Source organism: Calypte anna, chromosome 1, assembly GCF_003957555.1.
Source record: "Calypte anna isolate BGI_N300 chromosome 1, bCalAnn1_v1.p, whole genome shotgun sequence".
NCBI classification, from domain to species: Eukaryota; Metazoa; Chordata; class Aves; order Apodiformes; family Trochilidae; genus Calypte; species Calypte anna.
In genome coordinates, this window is record NC_044244.1 from 164764981 (window position 1) to 164787118 (window position 22138).

The following is a 22138-nucleotide window of genomic DNA, read 5'->3' on the forward strand; positions in this document are numbered from 1 at the left end:
ATACTGCTGCAGTTAGCATTATGTAGAAATCAGAGTCAAGGACACAAGCATAAAATGCACAGAACAAGAAAATTACTCATTTAAAAGGACAAGCTACCACAACCTATCTTACCAAAAATTTTCCACAGGTTCTCAATTTGCTTTCAATGGCAGTTCAAGAACCTGGCCATAATATCAAAGGCTTTGCTGAGCAGGATGCATCTGAGAATAATTCTCTGTTCACTGCACAACGAGACAGCTGTGTCCCTCTAGGCCACTCTCATGAGTGTGAAGCTCTTAAGACTAGAAATAAAATGTTCTCAGTTGATGGCTGCTGTTTGATGGAAAATACACATCACAAGAAATATACAGGGGCTCCAGTCAAATTCCTCCTCAAACATAGGAGGAAGTAATCAGAGCCAAGAATAGTAATCAAAGTAAACAAAACCAGAAGCTAAACCGAAGTAAATAAAACCCACCACATCTGTAAGCGAAGGGTTGGAAAGCCAAGCCTGTCATTAACACCTCCAAGCAAAATTGCTTGGTGTAGATCTACTGGGATGTACATACTGCTTTCGGCTCCCCATCCACATACTCAATTCCCATTTCTTAAGAGAAAAACAGGGTAAAATGAGATACAAATTGATTCAACAGAAGTGTGGGCTCCCAACCTGGATTTTGTCCCAGTAATCATTTTTAGCACCGGCAGATCTCACAGTTTGGTTGTGTCGACATCTAAATGATTGAAGTTGTTGGTTCTCACAAGCTGTGATAAGAGGCACTTGAAAATGTGATTAAGAAGTAGGTAAGATCAGAATCATATGGACCTTAGCATACTGTACAAAATGATTGTGCTGTATCTTTCTTTGTCTTTTTACCAGGAATAAAACTTTAAAATTTTTTACATCCTCACATATTTTACAAGGATAAGGTTTCATGTGACACTGCTTTCAAATTTTATTTATTATTTGCCCAAACTCACTCTCTTTGCACACTGTTCCTACAAAATAGCTGGGAGAGCTCCTTTGGAATCAAAACAATTCTGCTGCATAGAACAAATGGCAGGATATGCTTGAAGAGTTACACGGCTGGCAGTCGCCACTGAGAATAAAGCATATAATGCTAATTCTCAGCATGCATCTGAGTGCAATTCAAGCTCAGCTGAACAGAGTTGCAGGTATATTTGTCTATCTTTGAGCTGTTCAACCTGACAGTGCAGTGTACCATAGCTTTACATTCAGACCTGTTTTGTTCTTTTCAGGAAGGGAATCCTGAATACCGGATTTATGGCATTGCTCATTTGAATCAGCAATCAAGCTATTAACAGGACATGACTGAGTCAAATAGTCAAAAAATTTTGAGTTTTACCATATTTTTTTTTTAAAAGAGGAACTGAAAGAATGTTTTTCCTAAGGTTCCTGGTGGAAGAATTTAAAACAAATATATATTGTAAATGAGTGAGAGAATCTAAGAAAAAGTAATGTAAAAGCTCTCAAATATACTGAAAGGTTTCTATCCTTGCCTAAGAAGATGTGAGTGACACTATGGAGCTCAAAATGTTGATTCATTCTCCATGGCATCTTTGGTTGGATCTGGGCTAATAAATGTAAAAAAGCCACAGCAGGGAACTGTCTATGCTGTCTAACTACCCTACCTATAATGTCTATATGGCTGGAATGATAGTGGGCAGCTATCATTCTGCCAGGCTATTTCAGACATAATTCAGAAGTCTGCATAGGCAGGGAATCAGCTCTGTGATCCTTCTACTTAGCATAATGCTAGCCTTGGATTTTACTTTGGACCTTGACAAAAATTCTAGGTGAAAAAGAGCCTCAATAATTACAAAAGCAGACAGCTTTTCTGTGCTGCAGGGTAAAAGAGACTACAAGTGTATCTGTGGCCAGACCATGGAGATTGGCTTCATGGTCAGAGGACACTTGCAGCCAGAGTGCCTGTGGTTTATTTGCACTAGGCTATGAGGGTGATACCTGATCGGATCTGAGAAACAGGGTAAATCTGTACAACCAATACACTTCTTTCATGTCTTCTGACTCTCTATTTACCAGACCAAGCCATGAAGCTTCAGCAAAACCCATGAAGCTATGGCAGCAGCCTGCAGAAACCCACAGCAACCCAAAAGGGACCACACCACAGGCCCCAAATTAGGTTTGGTGGACAAGCAGACTAAAATATTACTTTGATGAAATACCTCCACAGTACATCTGTGAACACTGGAGCACATAAGATCACTTGCAATTCCATCTGAGGCTACACTGAAACACACTGGACAATTAAGCCCTATCAATAACACAGGCAAATTAAGGATTTGTTCAATCACATTAAACCACTATGTGGATATTCTTATATTCTTATTTTTATAATCTTATTCTTTTTCTTATTTTTATTCTTATTCAGAACTAAAATGCTTCTGATTCACTGTTCTCTCATTGAATTTGAAACTGATTTAAACTCAAAGTAAATGTATTGTGAGCCCAAATAAATGTATCTACACAGAGATTTAAAGTGATTTGACTAATACAGCTGCAATTTGGACAAATTTTCACAGCTGGTCCAGTGTGGAAAAAGACAAAAACATCAGGAGTTGTGCTAAAATGAGAAAAATAATAGTAATAACGGATGTTTGGATTCCTGAGTGGAATTCTGCAATAATAACTTGTGAAAGTTCTCCACAAGTACTTTTTCAAAGATGAGAAAAGTTAAAATGACAATAGGGTAAGGAACAAACCTAAAATAGGACTTTGTCAAACTGTTTACCAAAGGAAATTTAAAATATTAAAATATTGTCCTCTATATGCATTATTACTATTATGCCAAGCAAAAACTGACATTGCCACTATCTATACTTAAAAAATAATAAACTTATTTGCCTAAACTCCCAGGCAGTTGTACAAAAATCAGGAGGAGAAAATAGGAAATTGGTGTGAGTCATTTGACACTACCAATATAATGTGGCTTTTTTCTAGAAAAGAGAAGCAAAACACTGCATTTTTACCTGAATGTTAGTAACAGGTATAGCTATCAAGTATCTCATAAAACTTCATTATGAAGAAAGAGATCTGCATCAACTGAATCACAAATGAAAGATAAAAAAATAGATCTTGATATGGAATAAATGTGTCTTTCTTCATTTTCTTTTTTCATTTTTTTTCTGTCTTTCTCTTATGGCCTAAGAAAAAACTAGAAAATTACATCACATTTCTGCAATACTTCCACATTTCTGCAGGAATTCTGTTTCCATTTCTTGATCTTAGACACTAAAACTCACATACCTTTTGTGGTTGAAAATTGACTAAGATAAGGCAAGTTTATTGTTCAATTAGCAGACAAGGAAGTGTTTGTAATGAACGGAACATACCCAAGAAGGGTAGGCAGCATGCAAGCTAGCTCAGAAAAAAGACTGGTGACATTTGAATTCATCATAAGAGAGTGGCTTTAAATTAAAGACAAGTGACAGACATAGAAAAGCACATAATCTCAGATAACTTGTCAGCTAGAATGAAGTCCCAAACTGTACACTGAAAATGGAAAAAAAAAAAAAAAAAAAAAAAAAAAAGAAAGAAAAAAAAAAGGGTAGGAGGGTAGGGAAAATGTTAACTATATTTGTAGAAGGCATAGAAAAGAAAAACTCGAGCAAATAAAATCCCAGTTGAACAGGGTACATAAAAATTGGTAACCAGACCAAAACCAAATATTAACTTGATTTTATACCTTTTTTTTGAAGTCTGAAAAAAATGAGAAGTGCAGCAGCTGGTTCTAAGTGAAGAATGTGATGTAGCAAACACCTCACAGAAGTTTTGGAAAGAAAATACCCAATGCAACCCAGTGTAATTCTAATGCCAAGATACAACATATATATATAGGAATTATGAAGTATATTGCACTTAACACAACTAGTTGAAGGGTTCACAAGAGGATGAATATTGCTTACTTGATTTACTTTTTAGCATTGAACAGGCCAGGTTGAAAATGTAATTATCTACATGCTACACTGTAATGCTGGCCATAAAGCACTCAAATCCATTGTCTCTGTAGAAAAGAAAAAGGCAAAAAAAAATTACTACAGTAACACTTAACTTAAAAAATGGGAACTACCTGAACATGACAAAGCTTTTTCAAAGGAAATTGAAAAGGACAACTAAAAGACTAAATGCTTGCAGACAGCATGACAGATTGCTTAAAGATACTATATTGGGAGTTCAGAGTAACTGTATACCACTTATCAAAAACACTTTAAAGGACATAAAAATAGCCAGCATGGTGAAACAGCAGAGTACAGGAGACCATTAGAAGTAAAAAGATAGTCTTTAAAAAGTGGGAATTGTGTTCAGAGTAGGAAGACAAAAAAGGATAAAGTCAAGCAAATAAAATGTTATAATATTGCACAAAACGATGAAAAAGGTTTTGAAAATAATTTGTTTATAACATAGCAAGAAATAATTAGAATTTTCACCAAAAATTCAGAAAAAAACGAAAGCCTGCCAGAGAATTAGTGAAAAAGCAGGGCCCACAGGAAATCAGATTATAATACAAAACCGAAAGAAGATGACAAGTATGCCCCATCCCACTACATAAAAAAAAAGAAAAAAGGATTGAAAAAATAAGCCTGGGGAGATTCCCACAAAGCAGTTATTTTGGGGACAGAGTGAGTCATAAAAACTGCATGCAACCAAAAGACTAATAGACTAAATTTTAGAGAAAATGGATAAGAGGACTTCTAACAAATCAGCAGACCATATGGAACCCAAATATGAAATTGGAGCATTGTAACACTATCACTTAAATTAGCTATGGTACCAAACAAATGTGTGTAGTAAAATCTGAAAGTGATTGTGAAGAGCTGCAGGGAGATATCATGCTAGTGAATGACTAAAATAAAATAGCACATGAGAATTAATGTCATCAAATGCAGGTAATGTGCATGATGAAAATCAGTAACAACTCTCAATGCACAAACTATGGACTCTACCACAGACCTTGTATTATTCTGTACAGCTAAATGAAGATGTCAGCTCATCAAGAGATCATTTCAAATAAGATAAAATCTTGGAAAAGGAATAGAGGTCAAAACACAAAACATTGCTCTGCTTAAATCCACAGCTGCTGTGTCCAGACTACAGCTACTGTATGTAGTTGTCCTGATACCATGTTCAAAAGATTAGATTTTAGCTGAAAAAAGATTTTAGCTGAAAAGCTAAAAATGAGCAATAAAGATGATCAAAGTTATAAAAAGGCTTTAGGAAGAGATTAAATACACTAGACTATGATTTTAAAGTTTGGAGAAAACACAACAATGGGAAAATATGAAATGATTTTTTAATCACAATTGTCACTGAGAAGACTAATAGGAAATTTGCTGTTTCTCCTAAAGCAAGAACTAGGCTCTGCCAATGATCTTATCAGCTGGCAGATTTCAATCAACAACAGTATATTTGTACACACACCTAAGTTGTGGAGGTCATTGTACAGGACATTATGGATGCCAGAGGTGCATAACACAAACAGATTCATGGAATCGAAATCTACTCAGGTTTGATGGAGAAATGTATAAATGTCTTTTCCTTTCAATGTGCTTGCATTCTTTTCCTAGAGCCCTTAATTACAAGAGAGTGTAATTGCCTTAAAGTCTTCATGCAATTGCTGGAGAGCTACAGGAAATTCCAGACGGTGACTCCAATGTTACATTGAGGTGGATAATTGAATTACCTCCAGCTGGTGTAAGTGAAGGACACACATATAACACACTTGCCCTAGACTGTATGATGACTTGTAGCTTGTTACCTCAAAGTAGCTTTTATTTCTCAACTCTTACTAGACAGGGTTGTTTTCATATATTTTTTAATTCCTAGAGATTAATATCCTACACACTAAAGAAAATGTTTAAATCAGTGTGGTAATCACTGAATCAGTGCTTGCTCTGCCCCTTTCCAGCAATTTTTATTACTTTTGCTTTCATTTCCATTATTCTGAATGTCAGGGAGCTATTCTTAAGTACTAGCTTAGTTCAGTTTAATAAAAGATATTAAAATATCTTCACCAGAAAAATTAAAAGAATTCCTTATTAAGAATTTAGTTTCATAAAATCAAATGCATGTATAGCTAATGGCATGACTGCTCTGTTCTATTGTTTTCAACAACAGAATAATAATAATATTTAATTCTTCCATTTATTAAAATGAAGTTTTCTGAACTTTTTCTATGAATGGAAATTAAAAATTAAGGTACCTTTCAAAAAGCTGAGGTATCTAAAGTCCAAATCAGAAACAGTGTTAGGGGACTGAATTGGCTATTATTGACTCTACTGATGTATATTGGTACAAGAAAACATCCAGAGATATGAAAAGCTGTGAAAAGCTGTAAATTAAAGAAGGTTTGACACTACTTCCAGTAATGCACATTTTGCTTTCCCATTCTGTAAACTAGATAAACTTGGAATATTTTGTTGACTTCAAATTTAAATTGGAATAGCAAAGCATAAATTACTACAATGGGATCTTCATCTGAATTACATTTGGTATAATTTCTGAAACAGAAATCTATAGGCATTAAGTGTCTTCTTCAAGGTTTCACAAAAATCTTGGGGTTTTCAATTAAGAAAAAGTGGGGGGTTGTTTGTTCTGTTATAAATGGATTCTCCCTTTTCTCTTCCTCCATAAAAGCAATATTTTTTTAAAAAAATAAAGGTTGTGTTGTGGATAAGAAAAAAGGAAACAAAACCATCAGAAGAAAGTAATCAAATTTCTCCAAGTAAACTGACTTCTTTGAGGGGAGATTAAAAAAAATATCCAGATTATATGTTTATGCCACTCTTGTTTCTCAGTTAACAAACATGAAAGAGCATACACAATAACACAGGGCAACCAAAGGTATTTGACTGATAAACAAGAATTAAGATTTTCTCTCCGAGATAGTTCTGATGGGCACTTGCAGAGTTAAATAGTTACTGTTAGGGTTACTTTGAACAGGAGAAAGAATGTAACACATGCTTGACTTGCCTGTTCAGTTTGCTGAAAATGCAGTTCCATCTTTATCTATGTGAGTCTGTAAGAAAGCAGTCTATGATCCTTGTTAATAACACTGGTACTGAACAGCAACTTGTGAGACCAGATTTTTTTTTTTTTTTTTTTTTTTTTTTCCCTGTCAGCATGTGCAATGGTTCTGGTGATGCAACCAGCAGCTGGTTCTGGTGATAAGAGTAGCAGGGGGAGTCCTGAAGATAAACCTCACCTCACCACCAATACTGGTACATACTACAGTGTGTATGATACAACAGGAAAGACCCCAAGTATTTAAATAAATATTTACTTTAATTAGATTTAATAGGATTGCTTCTGTATGTTTATGAAATGCCAGTTGATTCTTAAGTGTATTTGCTAGGAATTAATAGCTATGCCAGAATCCATTTCTTTTTTATGAACACTCAAGAACTTACGTGTAATAAGAAGTTAGGTTTAATAAGATCACGAATTACTTCAACTCAATAAAAGATAAAAATTTACTGAAGATTAACACTATGTAAGGTACAGATATCTTGTATCAATGTTAATCCTTAAATTAATATGTTTGTATTCATCCCTTGGTATTTAATTAAATTATGATAGTTCCAGTGGTCAGATAAATATGTTAATTTACTGTGAATTCAAGTAAAGGTCTTCATAATCTAAGACCATCCCTTCCCTTTTCTGAGTCATTTCAGGAAAACATATTAGCACCTAGGGCTTTTAAGAACCCAAAGTACATGTTGACCTCAGATTCTAATTTTAATCCTCCAACACACTATAGTTTATTGCTTCTGGTGCCAGTAAATTGGCCATAAGAATTAAAAAGACAAACCAAATATATGAATATTGAATTAAAACATTGGGAACTATAAAACCCCACCCAGGCAAACCAACCTTGTGAGTGAAGAAAGAAGCTCTCAACTGCAGATACATAGAGGATGGAACAGCTGTGTAAACAGAAATCCTATTTCTCACATGGAGGAGAGATTCTCCACCTTTACCTCATCGCTCTGATAAAACAGGAAAGATTTGATGAATAAAGTAATGATGATGATTTCAAAATAAACTTGGGATGGATCCATTAACACTTATAAAATGGTTAAGAGACATGAAAGCAAAAAGTTGTAATAATGGTCAGTGTGCAAAAAGGTGGTTCCTGAAAACACTGAATTGCAATGCATCTTTCACAAGTTTAGATATATACAATTGCTGAAATAATCTGAGTTAGTCATCTTTCACTGGCAGGAGAGAGGAATAAGCATCTGAGATTGTGATTCATCTAAAATAGCTAAATCAGTCATGCTCCAGAAGCTTCTAGTGCTCTCCTCATTAATTCTAAAGTGCTTGTCAACTAATTAGCCATAAAGAATCAGCCTAACTAGCTCAGACACAGGTAAGATGGCAGGTGAAATGTTAGTCACAAGGTTCCTGAGAACTTGTGGATGTGGTATTCCTCAGGGGTTTGTACTTATGCTGCTTAAATTTTTTTCAGTGATATGGATGTTTGGATTGAATGCAAGTTTGCTGACCACACCAAGGTTGACATGCTGAAGGGAAGGGAAGCCATCCAGAAGGAAGTTGACAGGCTTGAGACGTGGGTCCATGTAAACCTCAGGAAGTTCAACAAGAAGGAATGCAAGGTCCTGCACATGGGTCAGGGCAATCAAATGCACACAAAGACTGGACAGAGAATGGATTGAGAACATCCCTGAGGAGAAGGAATTGGGAGTGTTGGTTCATGAAAAGTTCAACATGAGCAGCCAGTGTGTGCTTTTTGCCCGTAAAGCCAGCTGTATTCTGGACTGCATCAAAAGAAATGTGGCCAGCAGGTCAAGGGAGGTAATTCTACCTCTCTGCTTGTGAGACCCAACCTGGAGTATTGTGTTTAGTTTTGGGGACTTCAACACAAAAGGACATGAAGCTGCTGGAGAAAGTTCAGAGGAGATCCAAGAAGATGAACAGAGGGCTGCAGCTCCTCTCTGTAGCCTTTCTCTGACAGCTGGGGTTCAACCTGCAGCAGAGAAGGCTCTGGGGAGACCTTAAAGCAGCCCTCCAGTTTCTGAAGAGAGTTACAAGAAAGCTGAAAAGGGATTTTTTTACAGGGGCATGTAGAGATAGGATGAAGGGGGATGGTTTTAAACTGTAAGAAGGTAGATTAAACTGTAAGAAGGCAGATGTGCTGTTGGTGAGACACTGGAACAGGATGCCCAGAGAAGCTGTGGATGCTTCATCCATGAAAGTGTCCAAGGCCAGACTGGATGAGGCTTTGAGCAGTCTGGTTCAGTGGGAGGTATCCTTGCCCATGGAAAGGTGTTGGAACTAAATGATCTTTAAGGCTTGTATTTAAAAAGGACTAGATATCTAGGTAGAAATCTGAATCTGTTTTGAATCCGTTATGGAAAGGTAAAATTCATACTAAATGAAGATGCCATAAACTTTTATTTCTTGGATTTCATTAACATTGTGAAGAGTTTTTAGCTATCTTGAACTTAATAAGCTTTTAAATTTTGTTATGTTCTCAGAATACTTTGTTCCAAAGTCTAGCCACTAAACTGAACAAAGGCACTAAAACCCTAAATAAAAGTATTATCAGCATGTTTGCTGGAAATATTTTATTTTTTTTCACTGACAAAAGGTTAATCAAAAGAATGGTATTGTGTGACACTGAATTAAAAATAAAAAGCTATGGGTTTTTTGATCTATAGCAATAAATAAATATCATACTGTGTAAGGTCAAACTGGGCAGGATGGTACAACTCAACCGCAAAACTGAAAACACCTGTCTGATATGGAAAATGTTCCAATTTAGGATTATTTAACTTCAGCTAGTATCTAGGAAGAATACAAATTTTATCACTTTGGGTACAGAATTAAATTCAGCAAAAGTACACTTTATCTAAAGGTATGGCAGTTTCTTGTTTCTTATGAAATCTGAGTGTTAGATTACTTGCTTTTTTTCTCCTGCATGTTACTGTTATCTTCCCACACCTTAAACTTCTAATTCTTTTTTTTTTTTCCCATATGATTCTTTCTCTCTTTTCATACTTCTGCATATCAGAAAAAGAATCAAGTTTACAATAAGGAAAGCAGCTGTATCCTTATCTTTCAAATGTGCTTGTAAAAATTTAAATTTAAAAGTCTTCCTTTTAATAAATAATGAGCCAGCTACTGTTGTCATGTATATTTGTGAAAAACTGCAGAAATTCAATAAATTTACAACGATCTGTAATTCTCCTGCCAGGTGAAGCTATGTCTGTAAAGAATTTAAAGACATTTTTAGGTTAAATTATAGCTTGTTTTGTCTTTATTAAAGAGGTTACGTATGCCCTGAGATCACTGTAAATTAGTAGTGATTCAGTGATGGGGTAAGATCTCTTAAAAACAAGAGTAAGGGTGGTTTTCACTGATAGTCTATCCTGTCTTGAAGAGACTTTTTTCTTGTGTCAAAATTCTAGCAACATTTATCTTTCTGTTATTCTACACAGGGTAAGAAAAAAGTGACTGCACATAAAATTCCACACAAAATTAAACAAAGGAATAAAACTAAACATTAATAATGAAGAATGAACAAATAGACTAGACTCTGAATGCTACAAACATATGGATAGTATCAATAGGTCTGTATAAAGAAAAGGTATCCATAGGTAAAATTCACAACTTTTATAACTATATATCAATAATTAGTCTTAAGCATCTCATGGGATTTTATTTCCACAATAACTGTCCTGAAGCTATAAAATTTTGAAGATAAGATTATTTCAGAAGTCCAAATTATTTAAATTCTGTTCTTAAAATTCAAATAGTTCTTACTGCATGCTTCAAATTCTTTTTATACTTCTGTCATAATTACATTATTTTTTTAATTGTTTGAAAAAGATAATAAATGTTAAATATAAGTATTCTTAGTTAATATAATAGTTCTTGATCTTGTGGCAGTTGCAAGCTGTAGTGCATTTTAACATGCATTATTAAGTGAGCTTTCCAGTGTAATTCCATCCAAAAATGCCTTTTGAGAATGTCCTTATTTGTTTATTAAAAGCTGGAATGCTCGGGAAAAAATATTTTATTTCATTATAACTCCAGTTATTTACATATATGCAGCACTAATTTTACCAACTCTTTTTTATGTTAACTTTTTTGGTCCAATTCAGTAGTTTGCTCTGGCTACTGTATGCTACCCTTGAGAAGGAAAAAGCAGCTACTGAACACTGCCAAGTTACGTTGGGTTGTAAAGTCTCCTCACAGAACTGGCTGCAGCACTCAATGCAGTTTTCTTTCTCCATCCCTCTCTCCCCAGTGCAATTCCTCCCAAAGATACCTGCCTTTTCTATGTACCTGGGAACCACACAGGTTTTGTTGGGTCACAAAACTCTGAACTGAGAAAAGACAGAAATGAAAGAATGTGACATAACTGAGGGTCACATTCATCTTTCTGTGTTTTACAACATTGACACAAATCTTACAGATATTTTAGTCAAACTGCTTTAATTTGCCTCTTTTAAATTGTATGCCTGTGAGTAAATACTAAGTCTATAAAAGAGATTATGCTAAGAATTGGATAAAATTTGATTTCATAGGCTATTTTGATTTTTTTTTTTCTCATGGAGAAAAATACTGGTTGTTTTTAGCACTACCCGTCAAAAATATCACATTGCTGGGGTCACATAATATTTTCCACATAACCTGCACATTTTCTACTGTAATTACAATATTTCTAAGACAAGAGATATGAAGCTCGTACTTTCTAAAATTATTATAAAGGTGCAGTGGGAATTTTAAATGCCTCATAGGAAAAACTAAAAGAAAATAGAAAGAAAAGTTATTTCTTTTTAAAGTTAGAAATAATTTTGGATAAACATAACGAATTTTATGTTTATATGAAGTCTATGTGAATTTTGCATACAACAACAAAATAGCATGGGAATAAGGGACAAAATCCTCACTTCAAGTCAAACTGCTAAAGTAGAAAAGAAATACCACAAGCTAAAACTAATCGTTTACATGAAGTCTAGGACTATTAATATTCCTTAGTGCACACAGATCCAAAATACACTTCCCAGGGCCATGCAGATTACAAATATGCTGCAAAAGTCTCTTCATAATATACACAATTCCACTTTTTTTTTCTGTTGTTGTTAGTCTCTATGTCTGACACAGCTTGGAAGGTTGCTTGGTCTATGTAGATACTTAGAGATCATGTCCAACGTGCAACCTAAATGACACTTTTTATCTATGTTCATTTGTTCAAGCAAAAATTGTGTCAGATGATAAAATTCTGTATGAAGAATTTAATTCAAAACTGTGAGAAGCAATTAAATTGAGAGTATACCTTCTAAAAATCCAAGGTGCACATCCCTGTAATAATTAAACAGATACTGCAGTTATTTGCATATATATTGTTACATATGTCTTTGTACATATATATGTACAGTACTATATATTGCTATGTATAAAAGACTTAATAATCTAAATATTTTTTCAAACTTATGCTATATTTTTGATTGGCAGATTTTGCCTTAGTATTACTATAATTTCCTAAAACAAGCTTTATGATTAAAATTCTGCTTTATGTAAACACATTTGTGAATTTTACTCATATTTCCAGTTTTTAAAAAAAGCATACAATGTCTTAAAGCTTTCAGTTTTGCATACAGTTAAGATAGGATTTATATCAATTACAAAATCAAATTTAAGGTTAAAATCAGTTAATATCTTCTTTCTATCATTGTGCATGTGTTTGTAGTACACAGGTACTACATTTACATATACACTATTAATATTAAGAGACATAATATGAGATGAAGGATTTTTTACATGTAGTCACATAAGCATCCTCACTGAGTTATATGAGACTGGTTAAGTATAAAAAGCTGGAAGAATATGGCCCTACTATTACATAATACATTTACTTGTCTTAAATAAAGTGTTTTCTTTTTCCCTGTGCCACAGTATGACTTGGTTATACTGGGCATATGCTCCTCTCCATTTCATGCTGCAGTGGAGAACAGATGGAATTAAATATAGCTTGGCATGCAGCACAGGGGCAGCTATGGAGCAGTATTTTTTTAGTACCACACAGGCACTACCAGCTCCATATACATTAGAGATAAAACACAAAAAAAAAGGGCATGTCACCTTCAGGAAAAGGTAGTAGTCAGGGAACATCTGTTACACATGCAGTGTTCCCCGCAGAAAGAACTGAAACATGATGAAATATGCATCTGAAGTTCCCTATGCACTGAGGTACATTAAGTCCCTTCCAAACCACACGAAGCCCACTTGGGGACAGCAGGTTATTTGAGTGTGGCAGCTGGAATAGGAGAAAGTAGCAGCAGGGAATGGAAAGCAGCTGTTCTGCCATTCTGGAAACCAAGATGGTCAATAGGTGCACAGAGGCTGATAGAAGGCATGCCTGTTACATTGATGTACCCAGACTAGACAAAGTTTCACTCAGCAGTAGTTACTTAATCATGCTGCAGCTCTCTCTCTGAGCAAAGTCCATGTTAAATACTAAGTATTATTACATTATATCAGGGATTCTTGTTGCAAAGCAATACATAATTCGCATTCTCTGCAGTCCTCTAACAGGATGAGCTCTCCCTGTAAAAGAAGATGTTCAGAGACAAAAGACTGCAGAACAGGTCAGTGGGAATGTTCCCTTTCAGTACGTTTTACTCAGGACTAGACAGTATATCGCATCCTCACATTTAATTATGGCACCATAAAAAACAGGTCTAGAGTGGATCCTCTGGCTCTGGGTAGGTTACAATAAATCTAGGTTATCACTGACAAATGTGTATTTAACCTGTTTTAAAAGCTGCCAAGAAGGGGTATTCTTTAACTCACATGGTTAGCCTGCTTCAGTGTCTAGCTATCTTTATAGCAAAGTTGTCCCTCATGTGTAACTTAAATAATAGCTCTCCCAGTAAATTAAACAAAAAGAAGAAGCAACCACCATGCTATTTATAACAACTTTATATACACAAAGACTTTTATTATGTTTCACCCCAGTCTTTGTTCATTTAAACAAACACAAATTCTAAACAAATACTTCTTTCAAACTTCACCCACAGGCTGTGTTTTATAAACCTCTATTATCTGCTGTTATTCTGCCCCTTTGTTGATTCTGAATTTGTCCAGATCTTCCTTAAAAATATGCCTACAAACTAAGTACAGCATCTGTGTCCCTAATTAGAATGTGCTGCAACTCTGGCCCAAATTAAATTATACCACTTTTCTCCCTCTGGAAACCAGGGCATAGAAAAAAAGTAGTATGTACACAAAAAAAGGGCTAGGAAAAGGAAAGACTGTGTGACTGCATACAGAAATGAGGAGATATACTCTTTGTTCCAGAATAACAAAATACAATTAGTATTATTCCAACCAAACCATTGCTGAATGGAATAATTTCCTCCCATCTCTTATTTAAGACACTTCTGTGTTTTCTTCTCCAGCTGGACATAAAACTATTGATAACTACAGTTCAACTTCAGATTTCCAATTACTATGAATCAGCTTTGCAGTAACTTCATCTGCAAAATATTCCTTTTTTTTTTTTTGGTAACAAGAATACCACTGGAATATACAGAGGGCTTTTCCTAAAACTTGACTATTATTGCTATTTATTATATCTATATTATCTGCTGACTTACTAAGAAGAAATACAATCAGAGAATGATGATTTAAAATGAGAGAGATGGTATATTTACTTTAACTTTTTCTTTTATATAACTGAGTAAACACACATGCTCACATATACATATGTTTTTTAAACTATAATTCTGTGTGAACTTAATTATAAGAAAACTGGAAGTACCTCATACAATGACTGTTTTCAGATGGCAAACTAAGAAGCAGGAATAGACTCTCTAGTCTGGTTAAAACAGTTTCCATTATATTAAGTATCCACTCAATATATGCATATATGTCCCAAAATTTTCATTTTAAAAAAGTAAGCACAGGTAGAGAACATCCATTAACCACCCAGGAAATTCATGAAGCCAGAAACAATGAAAACTATCTATTTTCTGATTTCCTTGTTTCAAAAGTTGTTGATCTTTACATGCCCCCACTTTTCTTTCAATTTATAAAATGAATCTGAAAGGAAGAAATGTTAGCTGAAGATAATGATTTTGACATAGAAGGGCCTCTTACTGAGAACTGCAAATCCTTCTCTTGCTCTTCTAGTGGGAATAAAGCAAAAAGATAACTTATGGATCCTAAGCCTTCTGAGAACAAGCTGCAGTACAATGACTGTGCTCAGCCCCAGGAAAGGTGGTGTCAAAACAGAGTGCAGAAAGAAAGTAATGAGATTTACATTAGTGACAGGGGAGGGATATTCTGCTTTGTTGCCTCTAAAGTAAAGCACAGAGAAATGAGTACCAATAGCAACAGCACCCAAACACTGGAATTTGCACTCATGTCTCAGATGAGAGACTTGTGGTAACAGACTTGTGATCTTGAAGTGCATGCTATACGTTGATTTGCAAATAAGCTTCATTAAAGAAAACTCTTCTGAAATTAATTAATATTTTTTATTGTATAGTCTTGAATTTTTAAGATGTTAGTCATGATATCTAAATCAATTCAATGGTGAAACTGCCAATGAAAATTAAATACAGAGAAAAATATAGATAATTTTCAACCACTTAATTATTTTGTAATTATAAAATAAGTGGAAATAATGGGTGGAGAAATAAAATTGCCTGAAAAATTTACCATAACACACCAAATGGTGCATAGAGGAAGCTTGTGCTGAATGGCTATAAGCCTTCTTTGTGTCACGGTGAAATGTTTTGTGGGTGCACAGATGCAGAAAGTTCTTTCTGCATTTTTCCAGTCAGTTATAGAAATTTACTCCCTAATTTGTGTTTAAGTACATTAGTTAAATGTAGGATATGTTCACGAAACTGGTATCAGACACATGAAGAAAATAATATGCCAGATACTGAAACATGCACTTGATTAATATCCTGGTTTGTCAGAACTCAACTCCAAGTGAAAAGCAAGATAATAAGCAATAACAGGCAGCAATAATGGGCTAAGATACTCTGATGCAGAGTATTCATTTTACTTCAGCTGCCAGAATGTTTGCGCTACTTTTCTATTTATTATCAATGAAGGCAGATAAGTAGTTGAGGCATTAAGGTAACCCACTCCTCCGTTAGGATTCCACCTCACTTAGTTTTCTGACTTCTTTCAGGACAAACACCTGCTTTCTCAAACTTCTCTTTCCTCGCCTGGATAGCCTTTCTTGAAATCCAAAGCTATTCCTATGTTTATGAGAAGAGAACAGTACAGAGGAAAGCCATGCCTGGAAATACTCTCGCCTCTAAGGAGAAAGCACCAAAAAAATTAATCTGCTTCAAAGCACACTTGATTATTTTTAAACCTGGTGTCAAACAGTGACACTCAGGAATCTAGACTTGGTATTGAAATAACTGAAATGTAAAAAGTGAATTTAAATTGACTGCTAGACTGGTAGGTGGTCAAAAATAAGACTAGAAAGATACTCAACTGCAACAGAGGGAAAATGAAATATTTAATACTCTAAAAATATTTAATACTCTGAGTATAATAAAAGTTAGTAGATACAAGAGATTTGTCTTTATTTTGCCTAAATCCATCATGTAATTTGCTCAATACATAATACAGCAAGAGATATGTCATAGATTACGGAATATTAACATGAGAAAGGTTATGACAATCATCTGTAAAGCAAAGGTAACTGACCTGTATTCCTCTCTCCAGTTCATGAGCTTAGGTTCAAAGTGAAAATATTATTCTTATCTCCTCAAAAAAAGGCATTACATAATTTTTGAATAGCTTAGACTAGGTAAGGAAGTCTTGCAAAAGTGTTATCTAGATCATTTATAAATTACTTTTTAAGAGCAAGGCACTTAAAAAAAATGAAACTTTCATTGTTACTCTGACTAAAAGTGAAACATTAATTTAAAAGTATAATATCAGTAGAAGTTTCAATATTACCATTCAATAACGACTTTATAAGAAGGATGAGAACAACAGCAATGCCGCTAATTCTCTTAAGTTGAAAAATACTGCTTCATGAAGAAGGTACTCATACTAGAAATGTAAGAAAGAAGTACTTGCAGTGTCTTAAATGTCATTATAAATTTCTTAAACGTGCTGTAGTAGGCACTGAATTAATATAAATATGGTCTTCGTGTTCCTAAAAGTCTGTGGTTCTACATACAATGTTAAGTCTTAAAATAAAACAAAACAAAAGCAAAACAAAACAAAAAGCACAAAAATAAAAAAACCAAAAACTACCAAAAAAACATAAAAATGAGGCCGAAAACCAAATATCTCCAAGGTGTTGACCATATATATTTGGTCAATCAGAAGCAGTTACAGAATAGAGAAGTTAATTTTCAACCTATGCTAGTCTTTATCTATGATCTCACATGAGCTTACCTGAAGCACAGAAGCCAAAGAAAGAAGAGATAAAAATACATAGACAAGAACAAATGTAAGGGGAATAAAGTAGCTGATTTTCTGTGGGCTTCACCTAACCTTTTCCAGAATTTACAGTTCTAGAAACAGATGCTGCTAGTAAGTCATACTAAGAATAGGAAAGAGACCCTCAGTACAGGTAAGTGGCTCTTGTAGCTTGCCTGTATAACAATTAATTGGCTAAAAGTGAGGAGTGGGCATTGTGTGCAAGTCCTGACACACAACAGCAAGTTAGTGTCTTACCTGGCCATGTTAAGGGAAAGTGAGTTAGGGGATGATAGTCCTGAACATAAAGACTCTTAGGTGATGTCAGAACAAGTAGTGCACTCTGACAGCTGTTTGCATTCTGGGCACAGAGAGAATGTGACAGAAGATGTTTTGTCCAGGTCAGGAGAAAACCATGGGAGGAAGCAATGTTGAACAAAATAATTCACAAGTTGTGTCAGCTCTGGGGAGACTTCCAGCCTTCATCAATTTCTCAGCAGAGGCCATCACCAGCTTTGAGAACTTTGAAAAGAAATATTTCTCCACAATCTTCTTTTTCCATTATCTCATTAGGCTGATGTACTCATAAAAGAACCCATCATCCCCAATGGCATGGAAAGCAGTGGTGATGATGTCAGACAGCAGAAATTTGCTTGATGAACTTTCTGCACTTATCAGTCTAGACTGATTCTCACTCAGTTAAACAGAATGGATTTTAATTATCTTACAGGCTCAAGCAAGATTATGGCAAGAAAATCAATGGAAAGGTCTGAAAAAATCTTCAAAAAAATTTCCGATAATTTCTTCTCTGCTGCAGATGGAAAATGCAGGATACGCTATTTCAGGGATCATTCTGGTTTAGAAATTCAGAATATAAATGTATAAGTTAGTACACACTTATTCTGTGAATGTGTTCAGTGCACAAGCTCAAGCATTATCAGTATTCTTAGTGAATATGTAACAGTGATATAGTTTTTATTCCTGAGTCTGTTGTTAGCAGGACTGTACTAATTATGTTGCATTTGTATTTTCGTTATGACAGTGAAGAAAGAAGTATTATATTTTCAAGTTGTTTTTCTTTTTTTTTTTTTTCTGTCAGGCATTTTATACTAGTCATCTATATCTTAGATTAAATTGGTGCTGTTCTTCAGGAAATTCTGGTAAGGAATACCGGTCCTGGAGGGGTCTCTGACACCAACACTGAGGAATTTTTTTACCCTCTCTCCAAGGAGGTGCCTCTACTTTTCTGTTATTTTCAGGATCCAGGCTACTGTTAAGAAGGCAAGAGCACATGCAGAAATGCCTCCTCTGGGATGGTAGTGTGAACAACAAGCAAAGGTGTCGAAAGAAAGATGCAGTGCACAGTGATAAATTAAAAACTGACCAACAAAGCTACTGAACTGGAAGATACTTAATCCTTTGGATATTTTTTACAGTAAAACAAAAATGTAGATTTATGACAAAGCAGGGAAACACAGGCAGGAAAAAACAAAATTAAAAGGAAGGAAAAAATCCTGGGAAAATCTATCAAAGATGATGATTTATGAGTAACTAAAAGAAATTCTGTAACTTTATACTGTTTTACTGATTATAAGTTAAATACATCCATGATTCACTAAGAAAAGTAAAAAATGCACAGCTTGCTGCTGTACTGCTTCCTTGTAGATATAATTTGTGCTTTACAATATCATTTTCAGCTTTGAGTATCTTTTCAAGAAACAGAGATTATTGCTGTTACGCTTAAACCAATCCAAACAAAAAGATTACTCTGTTATTTAAATGCAAAATGTGAATAATATATGCTATGTCGGGTGGAACAAACAGGTAACTTGACAGATGTATTCAAAACTATTAATTCGTGTAAGACTTCTAAGTAGGATGATCTCAAACTGTCCAAACTAATGATGAGGTTTAAGCCTCAGCACTAGAAGTGGAAAGAAAAAATAAACAAAACAAATCTATCCAAAACTATTCCATTGAAAGAGTAGGAGGCATATGGAACAACCTACTTAGTAAGACAGCTGATTCAGATATCATAAGTAAGTTTAAGAGACAGCTGGATGGTTTTTATGCAGAAAGCGGCTTGGAATTCACAGTCAGGGGATATATGGTTGATGTAACTAAAATGGGACATGCTTATTTTAACAAAAGACTTACTGTCTTGATAACTTTTATTGGGTTGGTTTCTTTGTTCCCCTTCATTTCCAATAGCAATGAATGATGAGCTTTTACAAGCATTGCAGAAAGATACATAATTTCCCTAATCTTTATCACTTGTGTGAATGTTTACACATCAGATCACCAGACAAAATTTGCTATCTGGAGATATTTTCCTTGAAATCAAATATTTTAATAGTTAAGTTACAGAGGTTTAAAATCCCCTGTTTCCACTAATCTACTGCAATCATAAAGTAAGCTTGATTGCTTCCCATCTTATGCTGAAAACAGAAGATGTCTTGTGTAGAAAAAATTTATTATTTCATAAAATTTTGTACTTTTCTACTGATGATAGAAGTACTATTTCTACAGTGCTACTGATACAATTTTTGTCTCAACACCATTATTTTCAACCTATCTAGGCTACAGTTGCTCAAAACTGTAGTTAAGCAACCAATAACTGGTACTGCTAGCGTCCTTATTATTGCTATGGATAATATTGGACCCATGACAATAGTGTTTGGAATTACATACAGAGGATGTCAGACTCAAACCTGACTCATTTTCAAATTAGGAATTTCAAACAAAGATCGCCATTGCACAACTGATAAATTTTTTTTAATAATGTCTGAAGATCTAATAATTATCAGTGTTCCAAAAGCAGAAGTTAAACTATTTTAAATATCTAAGCACCAGCCTGAAACTTCTCCACAAAATAGTGAATTCCCATCCTCACACACAACCTGAAATGATACCAGAACCACAACTTCTGATACTACCTCAGTCAGTGTCACAGACACCAGTTTATGGTAAGATGTCCATTTGCTTTTCCCAGAAAACAATTTTTCCCTAAAGAAAATGCAGCCCTCTTTTTGTTCTAATCACGTATTTTGTACTTCTCACCCTCCTTCAACTCAGCTTCTGATTAAAGAAAGCAATTTTGTTTATTTTTCAAAAGAGAAAAGTTGGGCTAAGAGCACTAATTGTACTTAGCTCAATGACAAATAATCATCGATTTCATTGGGAGCACCACACTGCATTGCATTTGTTACTGCAATGATCTATAACCCCATAAGGTGCTCGCTGCGGGTTTGGTTTTCATAATATGTCAATGATTTTATTACAGCACACTCGAGACAGAAGAGTTCTTACAAGTAAGCAAATGGATAACGTTACTGCTAACTATTTGGGAGGGACGAGTGGAAAAAAGAGAAAAGAAGTAGTTTATCTCTATATACTCATTCTTTTTCTATTTTATGCTCAGTAGGAAAATTCACATAAACACCTGCTGCTGAAGTAGGTGCTGAAGTACTGTCAGTAAATGACAGTACTTAACAATCATAATTCAGTATATGTTTAATGAGAATGTGAGGAACTTGTATGAACCACTGGAATAAGTTGTTTCTCGATGAACATTTAGATACAATGACAAGTGAAAACTTCCATATAACTCTTTGCGTTACAATGAAAATAAGCAACAGGAAGAGTTGGCTTAATCTGCTCCCCAGAGTTTTTATATTTTGACCACTTCCGGGCCAGATGCTTCTGGGCTTTAATGATTAAATTATAATTATTATGAATTATTATGAAGTATCATCCTTTTCTAAAAAAACACACATTTTTAGTGTAAATAGTAAATAGGAATCTTTCATGGCTATACTTGATAGATAGAAATTCAGAGATTTTTGTTCTTTTTGACATGAAACAGGGAAAATTAGACACAAAGTTCCTCTTAAAAAAAAAAAAAAAAAAAAAAAAGAAAAAAGGCCAGTACTTTATACAGATCAATGTCCAATTACAAGCAGAGTTGCTGTGGCAAAAGGTCATGAAAAAATAATCTTCCTGGCATTTATTACTTGGAAAATAAGGTCATATATGAGGTCAACCTTCAAATACATACAGAAAAAATTATACTGCAGCATTCTAAATATTATATACAGAAAAAATTATACCTCAATCTCAACATAATCAGAAAAATGAATTTGAACATGTATTTCCTGATGACTGCATTACAAAGCAGTATAGTCTAAGAGGCAAAAAACTTAGGTCCAATTTATCAACAATTAATAAAAGATTAATTATGAATATGCCCTCTTATTAAGGCAGACTTACATCATAATAGTTTGTCTTTAACACTGAATCATTTTCCCAGAGCAAACTAAAGTAATACTAAACATACAAAACATTTTCAAAAAATTCATTGGTGCTCTTCCTTTTTTCTTAAAGCCTAGAAGCAAAATACAAACAGTACTGGAGTACTCAGCTTGTCTAATGCTTTTTTTTTTTTTTAAAAAAAAAAAAGTGTCTCTTTTGAAATAAAAGACCTCATAATATGATAAAAGACGTGGAAAAAATGAATTGGACACAAGAGTTCGAGGAGATAAACATGCTTGTTCGTCAGAATGAATGCTTGAAGAAAGCAATCTAATTGTCCTGATATAAGTTATTTTAGCTTCTTTCACAGGCACTCATCTTTGGCACCTTCATAGCATGTCAATGAAATTATACTGAAAATCAGATTATAT

General features: G+C 34.4%; 1 protein-coding gene across 1 annotated transcript in view; it reads right to left on the bottom strand.

The window, feature by feature from the left end:
• The window catches only part of PCDH17 (protocadherin 17), an 87350-nt gene that overhangs the window by 36778 nt on the left and 28434 nt on the right, over positions 1-22138 (bottom strand). The gene's annotated exons all lie outside the window — the stretch shown is intronic.